Source organism: Spermophilus citellus (assembly GCF_964194105.1).
Source record: "Spermophilus citellus genome assembly, chromosome: 6".
NCBI lineage: Eukaryota > Metazoa > Chordata > Mammalia > Rodentia > Sciuridae > Spermophilus > Spermophilus citellus.
Genome location: NC_138187.1, coordinates 13836421 through 13846932, shown reverse-complemented (window position 1 = coordinate 13846932; position 10512 = coordinate 13836421). Strand labels below are relative to the sequence as shown.

The 10512-nt window shown below is 48.2% G+C and overlaps 1 protein-coding gene across 3 annotated transcripts in view; it reads right to left on the bottom strand.

Annotated features, from left to right (window-relative positions):
* The window catches only part of IQCK (IQ motif containing K), a gene marked incomplete at its 5' end in the record, with an annotated part of 122834 nt that overhangs the window by 2484 nt on the left and 109838 nt on the right, over nucleotides 1–10512 (bottom strand). The window lies entirely within an intron of this gene.

The following is a 10512-nucleotide window of genomic DNA, read 5'->3' as shown; positions in this document are numbered from 1 at the left end:
CTGCAAAGAGATGAAAGAGAGTCAGGATCGATTTACATACCTAGACAGACTTGTCATCTGGAAACCAGAAACTCTGATGTGTGGGTGAGGCAGTTGCAGCAAAACCCAGAGATAGCCTGCTGGCTCTGGCCCCCCAGATCCTCGGGGAAGAACACAGAGCCATTGTGCTCCAAGGGCTGCACCTGAAAACCCAAGCCACTTCCCCACAGTCACGGCCACTCTGAATTCAGTTCAGAAAAAGGTCGAAAGAGAGCTTTGCAGGTCCAGGTGCTGAAGGAAGTTTTACTAAAGATGATGACAGATTCCAGGCTCTCAGCTCAACCCAGTCTGTCACCACATGCCCTGTTCCCCTCCACCCACTCCCCCCCAAAAAAAACTTGGGTATTGCTGGGGTCAATGACAAGGTCAGAAGAGAATCGTTTCTCTGTCCATGTGGACAAAAATGTGATCCTGGTGATTTCCTGAGTCTGCCAAACAGGAAAGTTAGTTGGACACAGCCTGGCACTTTCTAAAAGGGAAGTTAATCCCCCCAAAATAAAAAGCTACTCCCCAAATAAATATAGAAGTTCAGCCCAGGGTGGCTGGGGACATCCTTTTGGAAAGGATTCTCTCTCTCTCTCTCTCTCTCTCTCTCTTTTGGTAGCACTGGGAATTGAATCCAGGTCCTCAGGGCACATGTTAGGCAGGTGCTCTGCCACTGAGCTGGATCCCCAGCCCAAAGACATTCAGTTTTTAATGTTCTTGCCACCAGTGTCCAAGTGCTTGCCTTGGACACAAATGCCTAAGAGTGGGGTCCCAGGCTCCAGTTATTCGTGAAGAGCCCTGTTCTAGCAGAAAGTGTTGAGGTCATTACCAAGTCAGTTCATCTGCCCCCTTATCCTGATCCCCCACAACTAAGGGCATATACCAGCCAGACGCCTGCACAGCAGAGAGGTCTGTTCCTATCACCAGCAATTTGGGTATTTCCAAATGAAATCGGGTGGACATTGTCAGCGACACAAATGTCAGGCACACGAAGATTTCCCAAGGATTCTTGGGCATGATTCACTTCAAATAAATCAATTCCAGATCTTCAGCTCTCAGGCATGGACTTGGCCTTGGCAGGTCCTGTGAGTCCTTCAATCTGTCCTTCCCTTCCTCCTGTCCCTGTCTTGGCCCAGGTGCTGACCGAGAAGGTGATTTAAAATGCTGAGGGCATCCACACTCTCCTTTGCTTTCCATGTTCCACTATTTTTTTTTTTAATAGTGATCAAAATGTCTAACATGTTTATTTGGCTTTGTGCACTCACACTGTACAGGTCGTGCGTTCCAAACTGAAAATCCAGAATTTAAATGCGCTAACATTCAAAACTTTTTGAGAACTGACTTCATGCCACCAGTGGAAACTCCACACTGTCAAGGTACTGATGCACAAAATTATGTAAAATATTGTACAGAATCACCTCCAGGGGATGTGTATAAAAAAAAATAAATGAATTCAGTGTTCAGACCTGGGTCCCATCCCCAAGATATCTCATTATGTAAGTTAAAATATTCTGAAATCTGAAACACTTCTGGTCCCTTTCAGCTAAGGGATAGTTAACCTGTATTAACTCAAACCAAAATAATTTTTCTACTTGGAGCCTGTGGTCACAGGACCTATTTTTTCAGTGTACAATATGTATCTTTTGTTCTCTGTATGGACGCTCTAGAGGCAGCCACAGTGAAGACCCTCCCTGCGTGCAGACCCCATTAATGTGACACTGATCCTTCACAGCCAAGGACACTCCGCTCCTGGCTAAGTGCTCTCCCAGCATCCCTCACGGGTCCCTGGTGGGTGGCGTGGGGGAAAGTCCTCATTTCCACACTTGCCATTGTCATGGCCTGCCGCCAGCTGTCCACGGCTGCCCAGCACAGAGTTGGGAAGAGGTGTGCACACGGAACGCCTCTGGGCCACCCGCTTCCTCATGGGGAGGACCTGGGTGAGCCTGTGCAGCCTCAGGCGGAACTCCAGACCAGCCAGATGGCTCCCCTGTGTGTTTGGGGGACACAGGGACATTGTTGGAAATGCAAATTCAAGGCGCCATTCCAGATAGAGAATCAGAAACTAGGGGTGGAGCCCAGCAATCTGCATTAGCAGACCCTGGGGGGGGGGGGGTGTTCCAATAAACATCAGTATAAAGTTTGAAGCCCCCGGACTACAGCTTCTCCCTCTGGCTATATTTAAGAATCATGTGGTCACTTTCCGGAATTTATTGGTATCTGAGCCTCACCCCAAAAGCCAGCCGTCTTTGGCCTGGAGCCTGGGGATCCATATCTATAGTCAAAGTTCCTGTTGAGCCAGGGCTGAGAAACAGACTTGTGTTGGAATCCTTTAAAGGAAGCTCCAGAGGTGTGATGATAGGACCTCCAGAGGTGTCTAGAAGCCCCCTCAGATTCTAAGCATTCTAAGCTGGCTGCCTGTGAGTCTCAAAATGTGAACTTTCTCGAGACACTCTCCCGGCCTACTGTGCAGACGCGCTGCAGGCTGTTGGTAGGTGGAGGGACACTTTGGCTTGGGGAGGAATCCCAGCCCCTGTGTTTCCTTTTCAAAGCAGAGAGTTGGAGACTGTGTCTAGAGCCATGGGACCGGAAATAAGGGTAGGAGGGAGCCTCACAGAGAAATAGGCTGGGGGCCTGGGAAGTCCCCATCCAGAGTCTCTGGAGGTGCGACCATACGGGAAAGGGTGTTACCAAGTGACACTGAGTCTGATGAGGAATACAGGCGATTCCACACCTGTGTTTCTTACAGGAAGCCCTGCATGGTGTCCTGGGAGAGGGGAAATAGAGGCCATGGCAGGAGGTAACAAGAAACAAATGTCCGTCCACAGCCACTGGATAAACAAACTGTGGTGGGCCTAAGCGGTGGTTATACAGCAGTGAGCAGGCCTCAAGGTGGATTAGCTTAGCAACACAGAGAGACGATGCCAGCGCAGGGTGATGCCTAGTGTGTGATTCTAGTTAGAGCAACTCTAGAGGCCGAGAGAGGCATTCAAAGGTGAAAAGACACCCCCCCCCCCCAGAAGAAGCAAGAGAGAGTACTTAAGGAATCAGGGTAAGTGGCTCCACGGAGGTGGGGTGAGCTTTAGGAGTGCTGGGCTCGATGGTGGAGCGCTTGCCTAGCACGGAAGGCTCTGGGCTCAATTCTGAGCATCACATGTAAATAAAGTAAAGGTCCATCCACCACTTAAAAAAAAAAAAAAGAAGTGCTGCCAGTGTTTCCTTGGCTGGGTGATGGCACATGGGTGTGCCTTATATGTTTTATTGTCCCTATTGTGCGTCTATTTCACCACCCCACCCCGCGCACACACACACATAGACACCAAGGTGAAAAGAAAGATACCAATATTCTACTTAAAATTACAATGTCAATCAATAAAAGAAGAAGAGCACTTTAGCTGTTTGGGGAAGAAGGGGTGGTTTGTAAGTGAGCTAGCGCTTATCTGTCGCTGCAAGGACCATAGAGAATGTCTGAAGTCTTGCTATAGGAGCCTATTAAGGATACAGGGTATCCACCTGAGAATCCAAAGTGATTGTCTCCGGGGTGACACGGGGTGGGGGGTGTGACACGGGGCGGGGGGTGTGACACGGGACAGTGACGAGGATTGAAGGTGCTCACAGCAGGGTTGGCTTATCATATGCAACATGTGACCCATGAGAATTTTATGCAAGGGTCAAACCACTGGGTGCAGCAGCATACACCGGTAGTCCCAGACGAAGGCTAAGAGGCTGAGGCTGAGGCTGAGGCTGAGGCTGAGGCAGGAGGAGAGATGAGCCCAGGAGTTTAAGACCAGTCTGGGCAAAATAGTGAGAGCCTATCTTTAAAAAGAAAGGAAAGAGAAAAAGCTTGGGGGCCTGGTCTGGGCAGAACCCAGCCTTGCACAGGAGGTCCTCAGTGAAAGGACCCAGGCAGGTGAGAGGTCGGGGAGACACGGGCAGGGCTGCTGAAAGAGCCAGTGTCCACCTGAGTCTAGAGCATCATCATGGTTGGCTCCCAATTCCATCAGACAGATGTCTCGGTGCCCTGTGTCGTCCTTGTCCCCCTTGGCAGCCTGGTGCCCAGCCAGTTCCGGAAGAGCCGAGAGAGTGGAAAATCCCCGAGAGATGCGCCAGCCCTTGAGCTTCAGTTAAAGGAATGTGACAGAAGGGCCTTGCATACTAACGAGCTTGCGTATGCCTCTGCTTGGGTGCCCTCATCCTCCCCTGTTTGGTAGGTGACAGCCCCAAGGAAAACCTTCCAGCCAGCCGCACAGGACAGAGAGGATGCCTGGTGCTCAGGGAGGGAATCGGGGACCTCAGGGTCATGCAGTGACTCTTGTTGGCCAGACAGGAGACAAAGGACAAGCTGGGGCGAGGATTCAGATTCCTGGGCCCCACACCAGGCCTTCAGAATCATCGCACCCCAGGCCTGGGGATCAGCATGGGCCCCTCCGCTGCCTTGGGGGGTCCTTGGGATCCCACAAGTTTGGGGAAGAGTGCTGTATCACTCGAGGCCTGTTGAGTCCACCGTGGGCAGGTTTGAGAATGCCACCAGCCAGCTAGGGGCACTGGGAAGAGCTCGTGAAACGTGTCAGGTAACGCACTTGGCATGGCGTCTGATCGGAGTTAAGCACTCCAGAAAAATTTAGCTGCCGTGGTCCTTAGGCCTAGTCTCTGCCCTCAACTAGAGGGGGAGCCGGAAAACACCCAGGAAACCCTAAGTGCCAGGAGATGCCCACCAACTGCACAAGGAGCTGCCTCTGTGGATGTTCCCTGACTCGCTGCCACGCAGCCCAAGGCCAGCGAGTGGGGGCTGCGTCACAAGTAGCAGTAGGTGGAAGGAATCGTAAGGTGTTTATTTATTTATTTATTGGTGGTGCTGGGGACTGAACCCAGGGCCTGTGCATGCGAGGCAGGCTCTCTACCAACTGAGCTGTATCCCCAGCCCTTCAGGTGTTTATTTTACCCAATTAACACCCATCGTCCAGGACTCCAGGTAAATAATGAAAGCTACACTTCTATGGTGTTTACTCAGCACTTGACACTGACCGAGTCAGAGTTAGGTTCAGTGGTGTTCTTTCCCTCAGATTACAGACAGACAGACTGAGGCACAGCCAGGTAAAATAACTTGCCTGAGGTCACACTCTAAGCTGTCTGTCTCCTATATTCATGAGTTGTTTTGTTTTTGATTTTGTTTTGGTACCAGGGATTGAACTCAATGGCACTCAACCCCTAAGCCCCACCCCCAGCCCTGTTGTGTATTTTATTTAGAGGCAGGGTCTCACTGAGTTGCTTGGCGCCTTGCTAAACTGCTAAGGCTGGATTTGAACTTGAGATGCTCCTGCCTCTGCCTCCCGAGCCGCTGGGATTACAGGAGTGCACCATCACGCCCAGCATCGTGGGGTTTTTTTTTGGGAGGAGGGTTTGCTCAGATGGGGTCTTGCTATGTTGTTGAGGCTCATCTCAAACTCCTGGTCACAAGTGATCCTCCTCTCGGTTTCCTTAGTAGCTGAGTAACTGTATGCACAGTTGGCATTCCTGCTCTTAACCTCTATAGGATCAAGGTCTCACAACTGCCTCCTGCTAGGGTGGCACATATTTCTATAATCAAAGATGTGACATCAATGTACATAAGACCCAGGTGTTCACTACCCTGTCACCCACCACAGAGCAGCTTAAGAAAAACACCCTGCAATCAGACAATGACTATAGGGATCTGATTATTTATAAACTTGACAAAATAGGATGTGGCCTTGAAAAAATGTGACATTGCCAGGTGTGGTGACACACGCCTGTAATCCTGGTGACTTGGGAGGTTGAGGCAGGAGGATCACAAATTTGAGGCAAGCCTCAGCAATTTAGCAAGGCCTTAAGCAACTTAGTGAGACGCTGTCTCTAAACAAAAAATAAAATGATGTGGCTCATAATGGAGTGCCCCTGGGTTCAACCCCTGGTACAAAAAAAAAAAAAAAAAAAAACTCTGATGTTTTTGCAAAGTTCGAATAATGAGGAGAAATGTCAAGGGCACGTTGCCTATAAATTTTGATGAGGCAAATTTGAACTGCTGTACGCCAAGTTAACAATGTCCCCAACAGAGACAAGGACAGGAGCTGAGACACCATCTCCTTACTGTGGTCTTGGAAGCCAACCCTGGTGACGTCTCCAGAGATACACTGGGAACCAGGTTCTCCTATTGGGCATTCTTGGCTCTTGCTCTTGTCCTTCCTGCCTTTCTAAAGAAAATAAAAATGACCTTCTTCTTTTAGAAGAAGTGGGTCCTATGTTACACTCATCCTGGGTGAGGTCTTCATAGCACATACCCTAAATGCGATTTCCCTGCACATAATTACATTCATTACCTCCAAAATTACATCTACTGCCTCAACAGACTTATAGCCTAGCCTCTCCCCCTTTAAAAAAAGAAACAAAACAAAACCTAAACAGATAAAATGAAACAGGTAGATTTTTGGTTTTCCAGATGTTCTACAGTATTCAGCACACGTACTCCTGTGCAATCAGGAGGGGGAGGGACTTTCTAAAGGAATCATTAGAAAGCATCCAGACACAAGAAGAAACATCCTCAGGGGACCCACGACCAAACGGTACCACTGCACCCAGTCAGCACCCAAAGATGGGGGGAGGTGAGACGTGGGGTCTCTGCCAGTCGGAGGCTGCAGGAGGATTGTGGCCGCTGACTCCAGTCCACCAGATCTAGGGCTGGGAGACTGAAAAGAGCCTTCCACTGTGATCCCATCTTGGTAGAGGGGTCTTCTTAGAGAAATATTTGTAAGATTTTTGCTAGAAAAAGCTTCTGATTTCGTGAGCTGCTAGAAAAATAAAGTCCCCCCACCCACAGCATGCTGCTCCTGTCAGGCTAGACTCTGGGATCCAGCAGACTCTGGATTCAAGCCTGGTTCTGCCAGGCAACACTCCACCTCAACCCCAGCCTCAATGAACTATAAGGCACACGCAATAATCTCAACTTCAATTCCTTAGAAAACTTGGAATGAAACCACCATTTGACCCAGTTATCCAATTCCTCAGTTTATAACCAAGGATTTAAAAACAGCGAACTACTATGACACAGCCACATCCATGTTTATAACAGCTCAATTCACAATAGCCCAGCTATGGAAACAACCTAGGTGTCCTTCAATAGATGAATGGACAAAGAAAGTGTGGTGTATATCTATACACAATGGAATATTACTCAGCCATAAAGAAGAATGAAATAATGGTATTTTCTGGTAAATTGATGGAACTGGAGACTATCAAGCTAAGTGAAATTAGCCAATCCCAAAAAAACCAAAGGCCAAAAGTTCTCTCTGATTTGTGGCTGTTAACCCAAAACAAGGGAGGCTAGGGAAGGGATAATAGAAATCCCCTGGATTAGACAAAGGGAAGTGAAGGGAAGGAGTGGGGAGGGGAATAGGAAAGACAGTGGAATTAACTGGACAGCACTTTCCTAGCCTTGTTTTGAATAATGACCAGGGTAACTCCACATCATGTACAACCACCAGAGTGGGATACTAAATAGAGCAAGTTATACTCCATGCCTGTATAATTTGCCAAAATACATTCTACTGTCATGTATAACTAAAAGGAGCAAATAAAAAAAGTTTAAAAATAATAATCTCAACTTCATTGAGTCCTGAAGGAGATGGTGCTTTGTACCTGTGGTACCAGTGTCTGGTATATGTACTAGGTGCTCAACAAATGTGACTTCCTTTCCCCCGTGGTGGACTACAGAAATAAAAGTTGGGTTGCAACTGAAGAGTTCCCTTGGCATCATTTAAAATTCACAAGATGTCACTCATCTGAAGGATCTGGTAAGCTCAGCTACCAAACAGCCAAGAACTGGAAACTAAGCCGAGAAGACCAAAGCAGGTGTCTGAAACGGGCTTCTAAACTCATATTTATCCTGGGGGGCTCGGGTCCCCTTCAAGCATGTGTGTTGTGTTCATTGCTTAAGCATCATTCTGGCAAGTGAACCCATTAGACAGTCTAACAGCTTAACTGGATTTGGGAATGAAATGGTGTCCCTGTGGCTGACACCAAAAGGTGTCCCACATCATTAGTCATCAAGGAAGTTAAAGCACAGAGATAGTTAACGTGAAAAAGACTCATCACACCCAGGGTTGGTGAAGAGGCAGAGCAGGTGGACAGCTCTGCATCACTGATGGGAAAGTGCAGCCACCTTGGAAAGTGACTTAGAAGTATCTGATAGAACTAAGCAAATGTACACCCTCTGACCCCGCCATTCCAAATGTGCCACCAAAGGGAAAAGGATCTAAGAGCATCAAAGTAGCAGGATTTCTCATAATGGCCCCAAACTGGGCACGGTATGAGTGTCCATCAGTAGGTGAACCGGCTTACACACTGTGCTCATATTCATACAGAGTAATATTTACATGGCATTGGGAAGAGAGACTCAGTGCTGCCCACAGCTGTCCAGTCCCATCTCCCGATGTAACGCTCAGCAAGAGCCGTCAGTCACAGAGGCCTGAAGGAGCCCCGGGGGTGCTGGACACATGCCCTGTGTTGAGCCAGGTGGGGTCACACGCAGTAGGCACACGTGATCATGGAGCTGTTAGCTCTGGCCAGTGCATCCTGCTGAGTGTGAGCTGAACCTCAACCACAATAAAATGAAATAAACTTGGAAGAATGGGGTGGCAGGGAGAACAGGCACAGAAACCTGAGGACCTTTTAATTCAGACCCCAGGCGAAGAGTCACACAGCTCAGCAGTGGAATATCAACAATACCACAGAACCAGCTGGTGCCCTGGTACAAGCCCGTAGTCCCAGCTACTCAAGAGGCTGAAGGAGAAGATGGCGAGATGGTGGGGGCTGGGGGGACTCCTCCTTCCCCTCCTCCTCCTTTTTTTTTTTTTTTTTGGTTGGTTTTGAGATTTTTCTGGTTCTTGGGATTGGACCCAGGAACACTCCAGCACTGAGCTACAGTCCCAGCACCCCTTTTTTAATTATTAATTTTGACACAAGGTCTCACTAAGTTGCTGAGGCTGGCCTTGAACTTGCGATCCTCCCGCCTCAGCCTTCTGAGTCGCTGGAATTACAGGTGGATGCCACCATGCCCAGCAGTTTGACGTTGCCTGGGCAGCATAGGAAGACCCCATCTCAAAAGCAACAACTGAACCCCCAAGACAACATCACAGAATTAATTTTTAAAAATTGAATTCCCAGATACAGGACACACATTGATCTTCTTGTGTAACCCTCCCAGCCACTCTGGAGATAGCTGCTATCATTATTCCCATTTTACTGACTAGGAATCGAAGCTCAGAAATGTTAATAATTAAGTTGCCCAAAAGTCACAGAGCTAAGGAAATGACCAGGTCAAGGTTCTAACCCTCATCTCTTCATGTAAAAAACCCATGGTCTTAACTACCTCAAAGTAAGAACAGGGCAAAATTAGCAAAGCAGGGGAGTGTACAGTATATATTACCAAGATTTTTATTTTGTTTTGTTTTACTGGTCTAAATTTTTAAGTGAAATTATTTTTCCATTATAAAAGGAATATATGGGGGAGGGGGGGCTGGGGTTGTGGCTCAGCGGTAGAGCGCTCACCTAGCACGCATGAGGCCCTGGGTTCGATCCTCAGCACCACATAAAATAAAATAAAATAAAGATGTTGTGTCCACCTAAAACTAAAAAATTAAATATTAAAAAATAAAAGAAATATAGAGTAATTGTAGAAAACGTGAATAACACACACGTAAAAAACTCCACGTCCCCCTACCCCCACACTGGAAGAACAGATGGTGGAAGATTTCCTTTCTGTAAGAAGTAAATGTTGACATCGGGGTCATGTCAGGAGCCTGGTAAGTCTACCTCCATCTCCTCACGGCACCAGATGTGGAGCTGAATTATTTTTAGGGAGGCGGAGCCAACGTGGGAGCCACGAGGCAGAGGCACCCAGGGAGAGTCTGACAGCCTCAGTGTGCAATAATTGCAGTTTTCTGTTGTTGACTTCTAAAAACAGCTCCTGAAGTCAACTCAGAGCCAGGCTGCTGGAAGGCAGTGTTTTAAAGGGGAACATGTGCTGCCGGGGAAGAGCAAGATTGAGACAGAATCATGGGATTTTCAAGTTTTGAACCTGGGAAGGACCTTGATTTCTGGAAAGGGAGATATTTTGAATGAAGAGCTTGTTTTTGTAGGTGAGGAAGAGGACAGAGGAAGGAAACTGCAGAGGCAGTCAGCAATGCTTGTTGCTAAGAACACACCTCTGGAGGAAAAGAGATCTGGTTCTCCATTGCACCATTTATAACCAGTGACCCACAGAAGACTCTCAGCCCCTGGACCTCAGTCCCATCATCCATAAAGTGGGGATACGCTATGGTTTAGATGAGTATCCCCAAAGCCCAGTGTGTTGAAGGCTTGGGCCCCAATTCGTGGCTCTACTGAGAGGCAGTGGAAGCTTTAGGAGATGGGCCCAGCGGAAGGAAGTTAGGTCACTGGGGACAAGCCCTTGAAAGGGATATTGGAGCCCTGGCCCCA